Source organism: Salmo salar, chromosome ssa13 (assembly GCF_905237065.1).
Source record: "Salmo salar chromosome ssa13, Ssal_v3.1, whole genome shotgun sequence".
Lineage (NCBI taxonomy): Eukaryota > Metazoa > Chordata > Actinopteri > Salmoniformes > Salmonidae > Salmo > Salmo salar.
Window position 1 is genome coordinate 66,215,441 of NC_059454.1, and position 21,779 is coordinate 66,237,219.

The 21,779-nt window shown below is 43.5% G+C and overlaps 1 protein-coding gene across 4 annotated transcripts in view; it reads right to left on the reverse strand.

Annotated features, from left to right (window-relative positions):
• Positions 1-17,868, reverse strand: part of LOC106567586 (glycerophosphodiester phosphodiesterase domain-containing protein 5) — a 31,406-nt gene extending 13,538 nt beyond the window's left edge. For 3 of the 4 annotated variants that reach the window (XM_045693478.1, XM_045693477.1, XM_045693476.1), the window contains exon 1: positions 17,411-17,868. The gene's annotated coding sequence lies outside the window, so the exon portion shown is untranslated. The remainder of the gene's footprint in view (positions 1-17,410) is intronic. The other variant, XM_014137086.2, reaches the window with a different exon arrangement.
• Positions 17,869-21,779: the final 3,911 nt, after the last annotated feature.

The following is a 21,779-nucleotide window of genomic DNA, read 5'->3' on the forward strand; positions in this document are numbered from 1 at the left end:
CTTGATTGGTGGGCTAGTGGGCTTCTACAGGAAACTATTCAGACCCCTTGACTTTTTCCACATTTTGTTACGTTACAATGATTCAACAGTTTTTTTTTCCCTCTCCTCATCAATCTACACACAGTACCCTATAATGTCAATGTAAAAACAGGTTTTAGATTTTTTGCAAATTTATTACAAATAAAAAACTGAAATCACATTTACATAAGTATTCTGACCCTTTACTCAGTACTTTGTTGAAGCACCTTTGGCAGCGATTACAGCCTATAGTCTTCTTGGGTATGACGCTACAAGCTTATTTTCAGGTCTCTCCAGAAATATTCCATCGGGTTCAAGTCCGGGCTCTGGCTGGGCCTCTCAAAGACATTCAGAGACTTGTCCCGAAGCCACACCTACATTGTCTTGGCTGTGTGCTTAGGGTTGTTGTCCTGTTGGAGGGTGAACCTTCACCCCAGTCTGAGGTCTTGAGCTCTTTTCATCAAGGACCTTTCTGTACTTTGCTCCGTTCATCTTTCCCTCGATCCTGAATAGCCTTCCAGTCCCTGCCGCTGAAAAACATCCTGACAGCATGATGCTGCCACCACCATGCTTCAATGCAGGGATGGTGCCAGGTTTCCTCCAGATGTGACGCTTGGCATTCCGGCCAAAGAGTTCAATCTCGGTTTCATCAGACCAGAGAATCTTGTTTCTCATGGTCTGAAAGTCCTTTAGGTGCCTTTTGGCAAACTCCAAGCGGGCTGACGTGCATTTTACTGAGGAGTGGCTTCCTTCTGGCCACTACCATAAAGGCCTGATTGGTGGAGTGCTGCATAGATGGTTGTCCTTCTGGAAAGTTCTCCCATCTCCACAGAGGAACTCTGGAGCTCTACTAGAGTGACCATCAGGTTCTTGGTCACCCCACTGAACCTTCTCCTCCGATTGCTCAGTTCGGCCAGGTAGCCAGCTCTAGGAATAATCTTGGTGGTTCCAAACTACTTCCATTTAAGAATGATGAAGGCCACTGTGTTCTTGGGGACATTCAATGCTGTAGACATTTTTTCAAACCTTTCCCCAGATCTGTGCCTCGACACAATCAGTCGACTGCATGGCTGGTTTTTGCGCTGACTGTGGGACCTTATATAGATAGGTGTGTGCCTTTTCAAATCATGTCCATTCAATTGAAGTTACCACAGGTGAACTCCAATCCAGCTGTAGAAACATCTCAAGGATTATCAATGGAAACATGATGTACCTGAGCTCAAGTTCGAGTCTCATAGCAAATGGTCTGAATACTTATGTAAATAAGGTATTTCTGTTTTTTTATTTGTAATACATTTTCAAAAATGTCTAACAACCTGTTTTCACTTTGTCATTAATGGGGTATTGTGTGTCGATTCATGAGGAAAATTATATTACATTATTTAATCCATTTTAGAATAAGGCTGTAATGTAACAAGATGTGGAGAAAGTCAAGAGGTCTGAATACTTTCCCAAATGCACTGTATGCCTAGCCTACATAAGGTGATCATTATCTGACAACAAATGACATTATACACTACGATGAAAATTACTGAACATTTTCTATGCTCTTAGCCTGTAGGCTGCAGCCAACTTGATGTACAGTGCCTTCAGAAAGTATTCCACATTTTGTTGTGGTACAGCCTGAATGCAAAATGGATAAAATAGATTTTTGGGGAAAATGTATTGAAAATTAAATACAGAAATATCTTATTTACATAAGTATTCACACCCCTGAGCCAATACTTTGTAGAAGCACCTTTGGCAGGGATTACAACAGTGAGTCTTTCCAGGCAAGTCTCAAAGAGCTCTCCACAACTGAATTGTGCAACATTTACCAACTATTCTATAAAAAAGTATTCAAGCTCGGGGCTCCGAGTGGTGCAGCGGTCTTAGGCACTGCAACGCATTACTACAGTTCGATCGCAGGCTGTGTCGCAGCTGGCTGTGACCAGGAGACGCGGCGCACAATTGGCCCAGCGTTGTCCGGGTTAGGGGAGGGTTTGCCCGGCCAGGAGGTCCTTGTTCCATTGTGCTTGTTACGAATCCCTTTGGCCCTGAAGTCTAGGGGGGGGAATGGAAACGAGACCCGTAACATAACTCATGCAAATTATAATAGTGAAAAAGGAACAGTGAGAACAAAAACCACAGACAACTTAAATCTACCGTCAAACACTCAGGGTTTATTCTTAAACACACGGTAAAGGGGGGGGCGGGAAAAGGGGCTGAGCTAGACCCAAGGAAAGAAACAATAATCCCAAAACACCCCTAAACTTGACTAGCCTGCTTAAAAAACAGCTAGCTAACTAACCAAAAATACAGTGGGAGGTCCGCCCAGTTCTAACTAGTGTTCTTAGACAAAGTATTCCTACGGGTAATGTAGGCCCATGGGCAACTTGGCTGGTTATCCCCTTTTCCCACCAACAAACAAACAGTCATGCACCACAACAAAACAATACTCACAGGTTGGGACAAACGAGAGCTCTCTGCATACAAAAAGAGTGAGATAGCGAGTGAATGACTGCTAGATTGAGCTTCTGACTGGGTTTTTAAACCAAGGGAAAGGGGCTGTGATAGGGTAATGGAAAAGGTGCAGGTGTCTTCTGATTAGCGACTGAATGATGACTGATTGGGGAATGATTATTGCCACCTGTGAGGGGAGAAGGAGAGAAAAGAAATACACACACAGGATACATACACAGGATACCTGTATCCGTAACACTCCCACCCTTAAAAGAGCAACCCTAGGGGAGATTGCGACCAAAGTATTTATAAAGTATACCCACAAGATCAATAAACAAAAATCATACATTTTTAAACACGAGACAAAGCATCTGCTAAAACATTTTCAGAACCCTTTTTGTGGCGGATCTCCAAATTATAATTCTGCACAATAAGCGCCCAACGCATAAGGCGCTGGTTCTGGTTGTATATACGGTGGAGAAACACTAAGGGGTTATGGTCAGTATATACGATCACTGCTAGGGCACTAGAACCAATATACACTTCAAAGTATTGCAGAGCTAACAACAAAGCTAGAGCTTCTTGCTCGATGGTTGCATAGTTTGCCTGACATTTGTTAAATTTTTGTGAAAAATAACACACAGGATGATCGACTCCACTCTTGTCCTGCTGCAGTAGAACAGCACCAGCACCTCTGGTACTAGTATCTACCTCAAGTTTAAACGATTGTTCAAAATCCGGAGCAGCAAGTACAGGGGTATTACTGCTTTAGCAGTATCAAAAGCTACCTTACAATCCGGGGACCACTCAAACGATCTAGCCGGACTGAGCAAATCGGTCAATGGAGCAACTACCGCAGAGAACTTTTTACCGAAACTACGGTAGTAGCCAACCATCCCTAAAAAGCGGCGTAGCTCTCGTCTGGTGGTAGGTGCGGGGAATGCAGTGATAGCCAAGACCTTGGCATCAACAGGGCGCACCTGTCCATGGCCGACCTCTTTGCTGAGATAGGTAACAGTAGCCTTCCCAAACTCGCACTTTGCCAAGTTCAGGGTTATAGAAGCAGCTGCCAAGCATTCACATACTACCCTTAGAGATTTAATAGGATCTGACCACACAGACGAATAAATCACTAGATCATCTAGGTAGGCACTACAATTGGGAACGCCAGCTAATATGGCGTTAACCAGTCGTTGGAAAGTGGCTGGTGCATTCTGCATCGCAAAAGCCATGACTGAGTATTGTAGGAAGTTGTCTGGGTCACAAAGGCAGAAATCTCAGAAGGACGTGAGGTTAACGGAACCTGCCAGTAACCTTTTAAGAGGTCCAACTTTGTTACATAAGTAGCAGCACCAACAGTGTCGATACAGTCGTCCAGTCTGGGTAACGGGAACGAATCTGGCATTGTGACAGAATTTACCTTTCGATAATCCGTACATAACCTGGACGTACCATCAGGTTTAGGAACCAGAAAACAAGGAGAACTCCAAGGGCTTGAACTTGGCGTAGCCAGGTCATTCTCCAACAAATATCTCACTTCATCCCTCATTATCTTCCTCTTAGAAGCGTTGACACGACATGGGTGTTGCTTGATATACTGCTGGCCGACTAGGACTAAAAGTAGGCAATTCAGTGGCTCTACTCTCAGTATGAGCCGAAAACACTCTCTTGTGCATCAACACAAACTCGTCTGCCAACACAGACGCTTCTGACAGGGAGGATACTTTCTGTTCGTTTAGGTAAACTACAATGCATTCGGGTACGCAATTTTTAAACTCTTCTAACAAGATTTGAGAGTTGAAATCAGTTACCTTGCCAGCCGCATGCCATTTATCAAACAGATTTCCCTTGTCTCTAGCAAATTCCACATAAGTCTTACTAGAAGACTTTCTATGAGACCTAAATCTCTGTCGGTATACCTCAGGAACAAGCTCATAGGCGCGAAGAACAGTAGCTTTGACCACTTCATAATTCAAACTGTCTTCAAGAGGTAGCGCTGACAAAACCTCTTGGGCTTTACCAGTTAATTTACACTGAAGTAATAGGCACCATACCTCTTCAGGCCATTTCAATGCTACTGCTATACATTCAAAAACACAAAAATAGGAGTCAACCTCTGACTCTCTGAACAAAGGTACCAAAGCAATTTGCCTACTAATGTCAAAAGTGTTGGAAGCTCCAGCTGGTGAGGACGGCTCACTAACAGGCACAGCAGGAACGGAGGCTAGCCTCGCTGTCTCCGCCTCCAGTTCCATCTGGCGCATTTTGAACTCCATCTGCCGCTGGTCTCTTTCTTTTTTTTGCCTCAATTTTACACATCTCCAACTCTAACTGCCGCTGTTCTCGTTCTTTTTTCTCTTTCTGCCTCAAATTTACACATCTCCAACTGGAGATTTTCTTGCCTAATTTGGGCTCTCTTCCGCCTCCAGTTGGAGCTGTGTTGAACGGACATCCCTCCGCATCACCGTCTGACAGTGGGGAGAGTGGATCAAAACGGGACAATGTGGCTGGAGTTTTAGTCTCGCCCTCGTTCTCAGACACCGACAGGCTTACAGGAGCAGCAACATCACCTACAGGGGTAGTAGGCTCAGGCAGCGGTAATACAAGCACTTGTTCTTCCAACAAAACATTTAACACCAGTTTTTTAACCTCTGCCTTATTAACTAAACATGATTGCCACCTGTGAGGGGAGAAGGAGAGAAAAGAAATACACACACAGGATGCATACACAGGATACCTGTATCCGAAACAGTGCTCTAGAAACTCCTAATGGCGGGCCGGGCGCATGCAATCTGACTTCGTTCGCCAGGTATACAGTGTTTCCTCCCACACATTGGTGCGGCTGGCTTCCGGGTTAAGTAAGCAGCGCAGCTTAGCAGGGTCGTGTTTCAGAGGGTGCATGGTTCTCGACCTTCGCTTCTCCCAAGTCCGTACAGGAGTTGCAGCGATGGGACAACACTGTAACTACCAATTGGGGAGAAATAGGGTAAAAAGTTCAAAAATAAAAAAGATCTTCAAGCTCTGTCAAATTGGTTGTTGAACATTGCTAGTCAACCATTTCTGGGTCTTGCCATAGATTTTCAATGGGGTATTGATCGAGGGAAAGAATGGGGTATTGTCTGTGGGCCAGTGACAAAAAATCTAAATTCAAGCTGCATGTAACACAACATTATTTTAAAGTCAAGGGATGTGAATACTTTCTGAAGGCACCTATGTATAGCCTGCCTTATGGCACGGATATTTCCTCAGGGAACAATAATGTTTACCTGATACAGTAAGATAGTCTACATGTATGGCTGTTCAAGTCCCTATAAAAAGCACCTATAATACACTGAGGTAAAGTTTATATTCATCAGACATTCATCAGACATTCGCCAAACAACATTTAAAAATGTAAAAATCAATAACTAATTCACCGTTTGTCACAGAATCATCAAACTAGATATGATGTATTTTATAAATGTCTAGAATACTTTTACAACCTTTGTTTTGAGTAGAAATTCCAGTTTTAACTTGATAGAAATACATAAAATCTATAAGATACCATCTAAAGTGGAACATCAATAACTCATTCACCGTTTGTCACAGAACCATAAAACTAGGTACGATTTATTATATAAATGTCTAGCATACTTTTTCAACCTTTGGTTTTGAGGAAAGATTTCAGTTTTGATTTCATAGAAATACATAAAATCTATAAAATGCCATATAAAGCGGTATAAATCAATAACTCATTCACTGTTTGTCACAGAAACATCAAACTAGGTATGATTTATTCTATAAATGTCTAGCATACTTTTAAAACCTTTGTTTTGAGCAAAGAATCCAGTTATGATTTTATAGAGGGCATGTAGTCCGTCCAGAGCGCGGGTGGTCAAAGTTCTAAAGAGTATGTTATACCTTGTTAGAAGGGGCCTTGCAGAAAATTCTGCATCTTTAGTCATATTAAATTACATTACAGGAAAAAACTACAGGATGAAGGGGTCAGGCCTGACTAACAAAGAAGACAGACATGTGGATGGATCAAGAGGACCAAGATGACCAAGAGGATCAAGACAACCAAGAGACTCAAAATTCCACAGTGAAGATAAGGAAAACTAAGAATGAACTATAACATACAGTCGTGGCCAAAAGTTTTGAGAATGACACAAATATTAATTTTCACAAAGTCTGCTGCCTCAGTTTGTATGATGGCAATTTGCATATACTCCAGAATGTTATGAAGAGTGATCAGATGAATTGCAATTAATTGCAAAGTTCCTCTTTGCCATGCAAATTAACTGAATCCACAAAAAAACATTTCCACTGCATTTCAGCCCTACCACAAAAGGACCAGCTGACATCATGTCAGTGATTCTCTCGTTAACACAGGTGTGAGTGTTGACGAGGACAAGGCTGGAGATCACTCTGTCATGCTGATTGAGTTTGAATAACAGACTGGAAGCTTCAAAAGGAGGGTGGTGCTTGGAATCATTGTTCTTCCTCTGTCAACCACAGGTACCTGCAAGGAAACACATGCCGTCATCATTGCTTTGCACAAAAAGGGCTTCACAGGAAAGGATATTGCTGCCAGTAAGATTGCACCTAAATCAACCATTTATCGGATCATCAACAACTTCAAGGAAAGCGGTTCAATTGTTGTGAAGAAGGCTTCAGGGCGCCCAAGAAAGTCCAGCAAGCACCAGGACCGCCTCCTGAAGTTGATTCAGCTGCGGGATCGGGGCACCACCTGTACAGAGCTTGCTCAGGAATGGCAGCAGGCAGGTGTGAGTGCATCTGCACGCACAGTGAGGCGAAGACCTTTGGAGGATGGCCTGGTGGCAAGAAGGGCAGCAAAGAAGCCGCTTCTCTCCAGGAAAAACATCAGGGACAGACTGATATTCTGCAAAAGGTACAGGGATTGGACTGCTGAGGACTGGGGTAAAGTCATTTTCTCTGATGAATCCCCTTTCCGATTGTTTGGGGCATCCGGAAAAAAGCTTGTCCGGAGAAGACAAGGTGAACGCTACCATCAGTCCTGTGTCATGCCAACAGTAAAGCATCCTGAGGCCATTCATGTGTGGGGTTGCTTCTCAGCCAAGGGAGTTGGCTCACTCACAATTTTGCCTAAGAACACAGCCATGAATAAAGAATGGTACCAACACATCCTCCGAAAGCAACCTCTCCCAACCATCCAGGAACAGTTTGGTGACAAACAATGCCTTTTCCAGCATGATGGAGCACCTTGCCATAAGGCAAAAGAGATAACTAAGTCGATGTGTAAACATCGATATTTTGGGTCCATGGCCAGGAAACTCCCCAGACCTTAATCCCACTGAGAACTTGTGGTCAATCCTCAAGATGCGGGTGGACAAACAAAAACCCACAAATTCTGACAAACTCCAAGCATTGATTATGCAAGAATGGGCTGCCATCAGTCAGGATGTGGCCCAGAAGTTAATTGACAGCATGCCAGGGAAGATTGCAGAGGTCTTGAAAAAGAAGGGTCAACACTGCAAATATTGACTCTTTGCATCAACGTCATGTAATTGTCAATAAAAGTCTTTGACACTTATGAAATGCTTGTAATTATACTTCAGTATTCCATAGTAACATCTGACAAATATATCTAAAGACACTGAAGCAGCAAACTTTGTGAAAATATATATTTGTGTCATTCTCAAAAGTTTTGGCCACGACTGTACACTACCATTCAAAGGTTCACTGAGAAATGTCCTTGTTTTTGAAAGAAAAGCACATTTTTTTGTCCATTAAAATAACATCAAATTGATAAAAAATACAGTGTAGACTTTGTTTATGTTGCAAATGACTATTGTAGCTGGAAACGGCATATTTTTTTTAATGGAATATCTACATAGGCGTACAGAGGCCCATTATCAGAAACCTTCACTCCTGTGTTCCAATGGCATGCTGTGTTAGCTAATCCAAGTTTATACTTTCTAAATGCTAATTGATTCTTAGAAAACCCTTTTGCAATTATGTTAGCACAGCTGAAAACTGTTGTTGTGATTAAAGAAGCAATAAAACTGCCCTTGTTTAGACTAGTTGAGTATCTGGAGCGTCAGCATTTGTGGGTTCGATTACAGGCTCAAAATGTCCAGAAACAAAGAACTTTCTTCTGAAACTCGTTGGCCTATTCTTGTTCTGAGAAATGAAGGCTATTCCATGCGAGAAATTTCCAAGAAACTGAAGATCTCGTACAACGCTGTATAATACTCCCTTCACAGAACAACGCAAATTGGCTCTAACCAGAATAGAAAGAGGAGTGGGAGGCCCCGGTGCACAACTGAGCAAGAGGACAAGTACATGAGAGTGTCTAGTTTGAGAAACAGACGCCTCACAAGTCCTCAACTGGCAGCTTCATTGAAATAGTACCGGCAAAACACCAGTCTCAACGTCAACAGTGAAGAGGCGACTCTGGGACGCTGGCCTTCTAGGCAGAGTTGCAAAGAAAAAGCCATATCTCTGTCCAGTGTCTGTGTTCTTTTGCCCATCTTAATCTTTTATTTTTATTGGCCAGTCTGAGACATGGCTTTTTATTTGCAACTCTGCCTAGAAATCTAGCACTTCTTCTCTTACATCTGCAAGCAGAGTCTGAACATCAGAAAGGATGGCATTGTCTCCCTCAATCCATGCAATGGCTACTGCTATAGGTTTCAGTAGTTTCAGGCTGCTTACCACTCTCTCCCAGAATACATCATCCAGGAGGATGCTCTTGATGGGGCTGTCCATATCAGCACACTGTGATATGGTCATTTCTTGGAGAGACTCCTTCCCCTCCAGGAGACTGTCAAACAGGTTGACAACACCACCCCAACGGGTGTTGCTGGGAAGCTTCAATGTGGTGCTCTTATTCTTCCTACTTTGCTTGGTGAGGTAGATTGCTGGTACACTCAATTTATCACAATTCCTGACATTTAACCCTCATAACAATTCCCTGTCTTCAGTCAGGATCACCACTTATTTTAAGAATGTGAAATGTCAGAATAATAGTAGAGAGAATGATTTATTTCAGCTTTTATTTCTTTCATCACAGTCCCAGTGGGTCAGAAGTTTACATACACTCAATTAGTATTTGGTAGCTTTGCCTTTAAATTGTTTAACTTGGGTCATGTAACGCCCTGGCCATAGAGAGGGGTTTTTTGTTCTTTATTTTGGTTAGGCCAGGGTGTTACATTGGGTGGGCGTTCTATGTTCCTTTTTCTATGTTTTGGTATTTCTTTGTTTTGGGCCATGTGTGTGGCTCCCAATCAGGCACAGCTGAAGCTCGTTGCTGCTGATTGGGAGTCACACATAAAGAGCATGTTTTTCCTTTGGGTTTTGTGGGTAATTGTTTCTGTTTAGAGTATTTTCCTAACAGGACTGTTTGCTGTCGTTTTTGTTCATTTTGTAGTGTTCTCTTGTTTTTTAAATTAAAATTCTAATGATGAACACATCCTCTGCTGCACCTTGGTTCCCTCTTACAGACAGCCGTTACAGAATTACCTAACAACAACGGACCAAGCAGCAGAGGAAGGAGCAGCACAAGGAGAGGCACCAGGAGAAAAGCTATCTGGAGTCATGGACTTGGGAGGAAATCCTGGACGGGAAAGGACCATGGACTCAAGCTGGGGATTATCGCCGCCCACAGTGGGAGATCGAGGCGGCGAGAGCTGAGAGGCGCTGGTATGAGGAGAGGGAGCGCAACGGACACGGGAGGCAGCCCCACAATTTTATTTGGGGGGGGGGCACACGGGGAGATTGGCGGAGTCAGGTGGTAGACCTAAGCCAACTCCCCGTGCTTACCAGAAGCAGCGTGGTACTGGTAAGACACCGTGTTAGACACCGTGTTATGCTGTGGAGCGCACGGTGTCCCCAGTGCGCGTTCAAAGCCCGGTGCGCTACATACCAGCCCCCCGCAAGTGCCATGCGAGTGCAGGCATCGAGCCAGGGCGGATGGTGCCAGCTCAGCGCGTCTGGTCTCCAGTGCGCCTCCTCGGTCCAGGTTATCCTGCGCCGGCGTTGCGCACTGTGTCTCCAGAGCGCTGGGAGGGTCCAGTTCGCCCAATGCCTGCTCTCCGCCCGTGCCGGGCCAAAGTGGGCATTCAGCCTGGAGTATGGGTAAAGAGTGTCTGTACCAGAACTCCAGTGCTCCCCCACAGCCCGGTTTATCCTGTGCCTCCTCCTCGGACCAGGCCTCCAGTGGGTCTCCCCATCCTGGTCCATCCTGTGCCACCTCCCAGGACCAGGCCTCCAGTAGGTCTCCCCATCCTGGTCCATCCTGTGCCACCTCCCAGGACCAGGCCTCCAGTGGGTCTCCCCATCCTGGTCCATCCTGTGCCACCTCCCAGGACTAGGCCTCCAGTGGGTCTCCCCATCCTGGTCCGTCCTGTGCCACCTCCCAGGACTAGGCCTCCAGTGGGTCTCACCTGTCCAGAGCTGCCCGCCAGTCAACAGTCGTCAGAGCTGCCCGCCAGTCAACAGTCGCCAGAGCTGCCCGCCAGTCAACAGTCGTCTGAGCTGCCCGCCAGTCAACAGTCGTCTGAGCTGCCCGCCAGTCAACAGTCGTCAGAGCTGCCCGCCAGTCAACAGTCGTCAGAGCTGCCCGCCAGTCAACAGTCGCCAGAGAGGCCAGACTGCGCTGAACTGCCGGAGTGGCCAGACTGCCCTGAACTGCCGGAGTGGCCAGACTGCGCTGAACTGCCGGAGTGGCCAGACGGCGCTGAACTGCCGGAGTGGCCAGACGGCGCTGAACTGCCGGAGTGGCCAGACGGCGCTGAACTGCCGGAGTGGCCAGACGGCGCTGAACTGCCGGAGTGGCCAGACGGCGCTGAACTGCCGGAGTGGCCAGACTGCCCTGAACTGCCAGAGTGGCCAGACTGCCCTGAACTGCCAGAGTGGCCAGACTGCCCTGAACTGCCAGAGTGGCCAGACTGCCCTGAACTGCCAGAGTGGCCAGACTGCCCTGAACTGCCAGAGTGGCCAGACTGCCCTGAACTGCCAGAGTGGCCAGACTGCCCTGAACTGCCAGAGTGGCCAGGGACGCCCGCCAGCCCGGTGAGTCCTGTGCCTACGCCTAGGGCCAGGCCTCTGTCATGTCTCTTCAGCCTGGTGAGTCCTGTGCCTGTGCCCAGGGCCAGGCATCCATCATGTCTCCCCAGCCTGGTGAATCCTGGGTCAGTGCCGTCGGAGCCGCCAGGGACGCCCGCCAGCCGGGTGCCGCCAGGGACGCCCGCCAGCCGGGCGCAGCCAGGGTCGCCCGCCAGCCGGGCGCAACCATCGCCGCCCGCCAGCCGGGCGCAACCAGGGTCGCCCGCCAGCCTGGCGCAACCAGGGTCGCCCGCCAGCCGGGCGCAGCCATCGCCGCCAGCCGGGCGCAGTCAGCGTCGCCCACCAGACCTTCGGCGCGGCCAGGTGCACCACCTAAGAGGGCGACGCCAAGGGTGGAGCAGAGGCCACGTCCCGCACCTGAGCCGCCGCCGTAAGAAGGCCCACCCGGACCCTCCACGTCAGAGTCAGGTTTTGTGGCCGGAGTCCGCACCTTTGGGGGGGGGGGGGTACTGTAACGCCCTGGCCATAGAGGGGTTTTTTGTTCTTTATTTTGGTTAGGCCAGGGTGTTACATTGGGTGGGCGTTCTATGTTCCTTTTTCTATGTTTTGGTATTTCTTTGTTTTGGGCCATGTGTGTGGCTCCCAATCAGGCACAGCTGAAGCTCGTTGCTGCTGATTGGGAGTCACACATAAAGAGCATGTTTTTCCTTTGGGTTTTGTGGGTAATTGTTTCTGTTTAGAGTATTTTCCTAACAGGACTGTTTGCTGTCGTTTTTGTTCATTTTGTAGTGTTCTCTTGTTTTTTAAAATAAATTCTAATGATGAACACATCCTCTGCTGCACCTTGGTTCTCTCTTACAGACAGCCGTTACAGGTCAAAAGTTTCGGGTAGCCTTCCGCAAGCTTCCCAGAATAAATTGGGTGATTTTTGGCCCATTCCTCCTGACAGAGCTGGTTTGTAGGCCTCCTTGCTCGCACACACTTTTTCAGTTCTTCCCACAAATATTCTACAGGATTTAGGTCAGGGCTTTGTGATGGCCACTCCGGGATGGCACTCCGATGCCATCTATTTTGTGAAGTGCACCAGTCCCTCATGCAGCAAAGCACCCCCACAACATGATGCTGCCACCCCCGTGCTTCATGGTTGGGATAGTGTTCTACTGCTTGCAAGCCTTCCAATTTTTCCTCCAAACATAACGATGGTCATTATGGCCAAACAATTATATTTTTGTTTCATCAAACCAGAGGACATTTCTCCAAAAAGTACGATCTTTGTCCCATGTGTAGTTGCAAACCATAGCCTGGCTTTTTAATGGCGGTTTTGGAGCAGTGGCTTCTTCTTTGCTGAGCGGCCTTTCAGGTTATGTCGATATAAGACTTATTTTACTGTGGATATAAATACTTTTGTACATGTTTCCTCCAGCATCTTCACAAGGTCCTTTGCTGTTGTTCTGGGATTGATTTGCACTTTTCGCACCAAAGTACGTTAATCTCTAGGAGACAGAATGTGTCCTTCCTGAGTGGTATGACGGCAGCGTGGTCCCATGGGGTTTATACTTGCGTACTATTGTTTGTACAGATGAACGTGGTACCTGCAGGCATTTGGAAATCGCTCCCAAGGATGAACCAGACTTGTGGATGTCTACCAGGTCTTGGCTGATTTGTTTTGATTTTCCCATGATGTCAAGCAAAGAGGCACTAAGTTTGAAGGCAGGCCTTGAAATACATCCACAGGTACACCTCCAATTGACACAAATGATGTCAATTACCCTATCAGAAGCTTATAAAGCCATGACATAATTGTCTGGAATTTTCCAAGCTGTTTTAAGGCACAGTCAACTTAGTGTATGTAAACTTCTGACCCACTGGAATGATGATAGAGTGAAATAATCTGTCTGTAAAAATTACTTGTGTCATGCACAAAGTAGATGTCCTAACCGACTACAGTTTGTTAACAAGAAATTTGTGGAGTGGTTGAAAAACGAGTTTTAATGACTCCAACCTAAGTGTATGTAAACATCCGACTTCAACTGTAGTTATTCGCTCCGCAAGGCAATCAAACAAGCAAAATATCGGTACAGGGACAAGGTGGAGTCGCAATTCAATGACTCAGACACGAGACGTATGTGGCAGGGTCTACAGAAAATCACGTACTAAAAAAACAAAAACACCCACGTCACGGATACCGACTTCACGCTTCCAGACAAACTAAACACCTTCTTTGCCCGCTTTGAGGATAATACAGTGCCACCGTCGCGGATCGCTAACAAAGACTGCTCCCCCCTCCTCTCCTTCTCAGTGGCTGACGTGAGTAAAACATTTAAACTTGTTAACGCCAGCAAGGCTGCTGTCCCAGACAGCATCCCTAGCCTTGTCCTCAGAACTTGCGCAGACCAGCTGGCTGGTGTGTTTACAGACATATTTAATTGCTCCCTATCTCAGTCTGTTGTCCCCACATGCTTCAAGATGGCTACCATTGTTCCTGTACCCAAGAAGGCAAAGATAACTGAACTAAATGACTACCGCCCGATGGCACTCACTTCTGTCATCATGAAGTGCTTTGAGAGGCTAGTCAAGGATCATATCACCACCACCTTACTGGCCACCCTAGACCCACTTCAGTTTGCATACCGCCCCAACAGGTCCACAGATGACGCAAATGCCATCACACTTCACACTGCCCTATCCCATCTGTACAAAAATAATACCTATGTAAGAATGTTGTTCATTGACTACAGCTCAGCATTCAACCCCATAGTACCCTCCAAGCTCATCATCAAGCTGGAGTCCCTGGGTCTCAACCCCTCCCTGTGCAACTGGGTCCTGGACTTTCTGACGGGCCGTCCCCAGGTGGTGATGTAGGAAACAACATCTCCACTTCGCTGACCCTCAACACTGGGGCCCCACAAGGGTGTGTGCTCAGCCCTCTCCTGTACTCCCTGTTCACCCACGACTGCGTGGCCATGCACGCCTCTAACTCAATCATGAAGTTTGCAGCTGACACAACAGTAGTGGGCTTGATCACCAACAACAACGAGACAGCCTACAGGGAGGAGGTGAGGGCACTCAGGGTGTGGTGTCAGGAAAACAACCTCTCACTCAATATCAACAAAACAAAGGAGATGATCGTGGACTTCAGGAAACAGCAGCGGGAGCACCCCCCATCCACATCGAAGGGACAGCAGTGGAGAAGGTGGAAAGTTTTAAGTTCCTGGGCTTATGCATCATAGACAAACTGAAATGGTCCACCCACACAGACAGTGTGTTGAAGAAGGCGCAACAGCGCCTCTTCAACCTCAGGACGCTAAAGAAATTTGGCCTGTCACCCAAAACCCTGACACACTTTTACAGATGCACAATCGAGAGCATCCTGTCGGGCTGTATCACAGCCTGGTACGGCAACTGCACCGCCCTCAACCGCAAGGCTCTTCAGAGGGTGGTGCTGTCTGCACAACACATCACCGGGGACAAACTACCTGCCCTCCATGAAACCTATAGCACCCGATGTCACAGGAAGGCCAAAAATATCATCAAGAACAACAACCACCCGAACCACTGCCTGTTCACACCGCTACCATCCAGAAGGCAAGGTCAGTATAGCTGCATCAATGCTGGGACCGAGAGACTGAAAAACAGCTTCTGTCTCAAGGCCATCAGAATGTTAAATAGCAATCACTAACTCAGTGAACCTGCTTCCTACACTGAGACCCAATCACTGGACACTGTAATAAATGTATCACTTTAAAAATGTTACATATCTTACATTACTCATATCACATGTATATACTGTATTTTATACCATCTACTGCACCTTGCCTATGCCGCTCGGCCATCGCTCATCCATATACTTATATGTACATATTTTCATTCACCCCTTTAGATTTGTGTGTATTAGGTAGTTGTTGGGGAATTGTTAGATTACTTGTTAGATATTACTTCACTGTTGGAACTAGAAGCACAAGCATTTCGCTACACTCGCATTAACATCTGCTAACCATGTGTTTGTGACCAATATAATTTGATTTGATTTGTTGCACTAAAAATACAAACATTGATTTGTAATACAATTTAAGATTGTAAACATTGTATAACTTTATGTAAACATTGTCTAACTTCATATAGAACAATTTGCACTTGAAAGTGACATTTCTTTGAAGATATTGCAAATAAATGAATATTTAGACTTTTTTTCTGAGACAATCACTGAATTAGATTTCTTCATCTTTTAAAGCAATATTTGAGATTTTATGTATTTCTATCAAATCAAACCTGGAATTTCTACTCAAAGCAAAGGTTGTAAAAGTATACTAGACATTTATAGAATAAATCATACCTAGTTTGATGATTCTGTCATAATCAGTGAAAACGTTATTGATTTATACCGCTTTAAATGGCATTTTATAGATGTTATGCATTTCTATAAAGTCAATACTGGACTTTATTCTCAAAACAAGTGTTGTAAAAGTATGCTAGACATTTATAGAATAAATCATACATAGTTTGATGTTTCTGTGACAAACGGTGTATTAGTTATTGATTTATACTGGCTTTAAATGGCATCCTATAGATTTTATGTATTTATATCAAATCAAAACTGGAATTTGTCCTCAAAACAAATGTTGTAAAAGTATACTAGTCATTTATAGAATAAATAATACCTAGTTTGATGTTTCTGTGACTAACGGTGAATTAGTTATTGATTTATACCACTTTAAATGGCATTTTATTGATTTTATGAATTTCTATAAAATCTAAACTGGAATTTTTCCTCAAAACAAAGGTTGTAAAAGTATGCTACACATTTATAGAATAAATCATACATAGTTTGATGTTTCTATGACAAATAGTGAATTAGTTATTGATTTATATCGTTTTAAATGGCATTTTATAGATTTGAGGTATTTCTATAAAATCAAAACTGGAATCTTTCCTCAAAACAAAGTTTGTAAAAGTATGCTAGACATTTATAGAATAAGTCATACATAGTTTGATGTTTCTGTGACAAACAGTGAATCAGTTATTGATTTATACTGGCTTTAAATGGCATCTTATAGATTTATTGTATTTATATCAAATCAAAACTGGAATTTGTCCTCAAAACAAATGTAAAAGTATGCTAGACATTTATAGAATAAATCATATATAGTTTGATGTTTCTATGACAAACAGTGAATTAGTTATCAATTTATATTGTTTTAAATGGCATTTTATAGCTTTTATGTATTTCTATAAAATCAAAACTGGAATCTCTCCTCAAAACAAAGTTTGTAAAAGTATGCTAGACATTTATAGAATAAATCATACATAGTTTGATGTTTCTGTGACAAACGGTGAATTATTTATTGATTTATACCGCTTTAAATGGCATTTTATTGAGTGTATGTATTTCTATAAAATCTAAACTGGAATTTTTTCTCAAAACAAAGGTTGTAAAAGTATGCTAGCCATTTATAAAATAAATCATACCTAGTTTGATGTTTCTGTGACAAACGGTGAATTAGTTATTGATTTATACCGCTTTAAATGGCATTTTATAGATTTTATGTATTCCTATCAAGTCAAAACTGGAATTTCCACTCAATACAAACTGTGAATTAGTTATTGACTTTTACATTTTTTAATTGCTTTTGGCGAATGTCTGTTGAATGTCTGAATGTGTGAATATAAAACCAACTTTACCTCGGTCTATAACACGCCAAGACTTGCAGAAAATCGGAAATCCTCTAACATATTGACGAATTGCACACTGTCTGTTCAAGGAACGAGCCAGAGATAACAGCGTGTACCCTATATAACTGAAGTTCTTATGTTATGAATGTCCATAGGTTATATTCAGTTCTCATAAATGACACACATGCATGCAGATATTATTCCCTATCTAAATCCTTTATCCGACATTGTATACGTTTAAATAGCCTACCTCAGCAAAGGGTTCCGTTTGATTTCCCCCAAATCCCTGGCTTGATTTTCACTCCCGGGGAAGCCGCAGTGCGCAGTTCCTTTTCGCGGTTAACGAACGCACACGACGAACACTTAGGATACAATGTTATGTCTAATAGTAATCGACTGCCAACTGTTGCCAATGGAGATATTCTTTCGTGTACAGTCGAAGGCAATTCCTTTCTTCTGGACCTTCACGCTCACTGTCCTTCGATGTTGAATAATAATGGCTACAATGACGGGTGTTGGATACAATATTGCAATTTCCCGACTCTCTACTCCTATCTCTTGACAGTGTGTGGAGTATTATAGATTCTTAATTACGGACAATAATGTGAGTCTCAATATTAATTGACTATATTTCATATGAAAAAAACGTGGAGTGTGTGAGCGCGTTCAAGCGTGTATTGGGGAGGCAGGGGTTATGGAATGAAATTGTAATCGAGCTTTTCAGTCTTGTCTTACATAAGGGTTACAGCTGCAAAGTTACAGCTTTATGGCATAATCAACTTTCAAAATAAGGGTCCCTAAGGAGTATTACAAACTCTGCAACATTAGGGAAAAGGTGGACACACACCACACCACTCCAAAAGCAGGTTTCAGTGTGTCTTTTTGTTTATTGGCACTATGAATTAAGAACAATAGGCTAGTTTACAAAATAAATTAAACCATGAAATTGAAGCAATTTCTGCTAATGACAGTATAAGCCACCTTGCAGGTCTCCCCCATAGGCAGACCACACTGCTCAAACAGGGAGTGGATAATGTAACAAACCTTGCCTAGCCTGTTACAATCCCCCCTAAAAGGGTTAACCCAGGGTTTCCTCGGGACCCCAAGGGGTGCACGTTTTGGTTTTTGCCCTAGCACTACACAGCTCATTCAAGTAATCAACTAATCATCTAGCTTTGATAATTTGAATCAAAGCTGGCCTACCTAGGCAAGGTTCGTTATGCTATAATAGGCCAAGCATGTCTACTGAAACATAATAATATTATTACACCTAATATTTAGGGCTGGATTCAGTCTGTATTGCTGAAGTTAAGCGTTAAAGGGTGATTGAAATGTAAAGGCAATGTTGCAGTGTTAGTTGAGACTGCCTTCATGGTAAATGCTAAATATGTCAGCTCAATCAGAAATGACCTTTACATTTCGATCTGCAGATGTGACGCTTGGCATTCAGGCCAAAGAGTTCAATCTTGGTTTCATCAGACCAGAGAATCTAGTTTCTCATGGTCTGAGAGTACTTTTGGTGCCTTTTGACAAACTCTAAGCGGGCTGTCATGTGCCTTTTACTGAGGAGTGGCTTCTGTCTGGCCACTCTACCATAAAAGCCTGATTGGTGGAGTGCTGCAGAGATGGTTGTCCTTCTGGAAGGTTCTTCCATCTCCACAGAGGATCTCTAGAGCTCTGTCAGAGTGACCATCGGGTTCTTGGTCACCTCCCTGACCAAGGACCTTCTCCTCCGATTGCTCAGTTTGCCCGGGCGGCCAGCTCTAGGAAGAGTCTTGGTGGTTCTTAACTTTTTCCATTTAAGAATTATGGAGGCCACTGTGTTCTTGGGGACCTTCAATGCTGCAGACATTTTTTGGCACCCTTCCCCAGATCTGTGCCTCGACACAATCCTTCGACCTCATGGCTTGGTTGTGTGTGGCTTTCCAAATCATGTCCAATCAATTGAATTTACCACCGGTGGACTCATTTCAAGTTGTAGAAAAATCACAAGGATGATTAATGGAACCAGGATGCACCTGAGCTCAATGTCGAGTCTCATAGCAAAGGGTCTGAATACTTATGTAAATAAGGTATCTGTTTTTTTATTTTTAATACATTTGCAAAAAAATCTAAAAAACGGATTTCATTTTTTCATTGTGTAGTATTGTATGTAGATTGGTGAGGAACATTTTTTATTTAATCTATTTTAGAATAAGGCTGTAATGTAATAAAATGTGGAAAAAGTCAAGGGGTCTGAATACTTTCCTAAGCCACTGTACATGAAAATATAAAGAGAGCCGTGCTTTGAAAGATGCCATTTACTAGGCGGATTACCCAGATAATCCGAGATTATAGTCCATAATCTCATAACCGATTTCTCCATTGCAAAGCATATGCTGGGTATGTATAATAGAGATAGGCAATAATGGTGATGGCAGCTATGCCAATAGTGAGATAAGAGTTGAAGATTCGAGTCAGAGGTGCCATGGACCTAGTTCATTCAGTGGACACCAGGGTTAGGCTCAATTCAGAATTAAATTGAGAATGCCTCATGAATTCCAATTCAATTCTTAAATTTGAAATGAATTAGTAAACAGGATACAGAATTACAATTCAAATTTGAATTAAAGGGAATAGAATTGAATTCAGTGAATTCAAATGCTTCTGATATATTAGGGGTAGTCTATACAAATATACAATACCAGTCAAAAGTGTGGACACACCTACTCATTCCAGGGTTTTTTCTTTACTGTTACAATTTTCTACATTGTAGAATAATAGTAAAGACATCAAAACTATGAAATAACACATATGGAATCATGTTGTAACCAAAAAAGTGTTAAACATATCAAAATGTGTGGCTCAGTTGGTAGAGCATGGTGTTTGCAACGCCAGGGTTGTGGGTTCGATTCCCACGGGGGACCAGTACGGAGAAAAAAAATGTATGAAATGTATGTATTCACTACTGTAAGTCGCTCTGGATAAGAGTGTCTGCTAAATGACTAAAATGTAAATGTTATATTTGAGATTCTTCAAAGTAGCCACCCTTTGCCTTGATGACAGCTTTGCGCACTCTTGACATTCTCTCAACCAGCTTCATGAGGTAGTCACCTGGAATGCATTTCAATTAACAGGTGTACCTTGTTAATTTGTGAAATGTCTTTCCTTCTTAATGCATTTGAGCCAATCAGTTGTGTTGTGACAAGGTAGAGGTAGTATACAGAAGATAGCCCTATTTGGTAAAAGACCAAATCCATATTATGGAAAGAACAGCTCAAATAAGCAAAGAGAAACGACAGTCCATCATTACTTTAAGACATGAAGGTCAGTCAATACAGAACATTTCAAGAACTTTGACAGTTTCTTCAAGTGCAGTCGTAAAAACCATCAAGCGCTATGATGACACTGGCTCTCATGAGGACCGCCACAGGAAAGGAAGACCCAGACTTACCTCTGCTGCAGAGGATAAGTTCATTATAGTTACTACCTCAGAAATTGCAGCCCAAATAAATGCTTCACAGAGTTCATGTAACAGACACATCTCAACATCAACTGTTCAGAGGAGACTGCGTGAATCAGGCCTTCATGGTCGAATTGCTGCAAAGAAACCACTACTAAAGGACACCAATAATAAGAGGAGACTTGCTTGGGCCAAGAAACACAAGCAATGGACATTAGACCGGTGGAAATCTGTCCTTTGTTCTGATGAGTCCAAATTTGAGATTTTTGGAGGAGGAGGTGTGGGGGTGCTTTTCTGGTGACACTGTCTGTGATTTATTTAAAATTCAAGGCACACTTAACCAGCATGGCTACCACAGCATTCTGCAGCGATATGCCATCCCATCTGGTTTGCGCTTATTGGGACTATCATTTGTTTTTCAACAGGACAATGACCCAACACACCTCCAGGCTGTGTAAGGGCTATTTGACCAAGAAGGAGAGTGGTGGAGTGCTGCATCAGATAACCTGGCCTCCACAATCACCCGACCTCAACCCATTGGAGATGGTTTGGGATGAGTTGGACCGCAGAGTGAAGGAAAAGCAGCCAACAAGTGCTAAGCATATGTGGGAACTCCTTCAAGACTGTTGGAAAAGCATTCCAGGTGAAGCTGGTTGAGAGAATAGCAAGAGTGTTCAAAAGCTGTCATCAAGGCAAAGGTTGGCTACTTTGAAGAATGTAAAATATAAAACATATATGTTTAAAACTTTTTGGGTTACTACATGATTCCATATGTGTTATTTCATAGTTTTGATGTCTTCACCATTATTCTACAATGTAGAAAATAGTACAAATAAATAAATACCCTTAAATGAGTAGGTCTGTCCAGCTTTTGAGTGGTACTGTACATCTTGTACATAAAACATCAAACATTTCGTTATATACATGTATATAAAATATTGTTACAACAATTGATTTTCATTGAGTATTTTCTGTCACTCAAACAAATTCAAAATCTACATTCTTGTGAGGTGTGGCTAACTCAATTCGAATTTCAACTCATACATTGAATGGAAGTCAATTCCAAAATTCTGAATTGAGCCCAACCTTGGTGGACACATAGTTAAAGTGGATGTACACTGAGTTTACAAAACATTAAGGATGCCTGCTCTTTCCATGACATAGACTGAACAGGTGA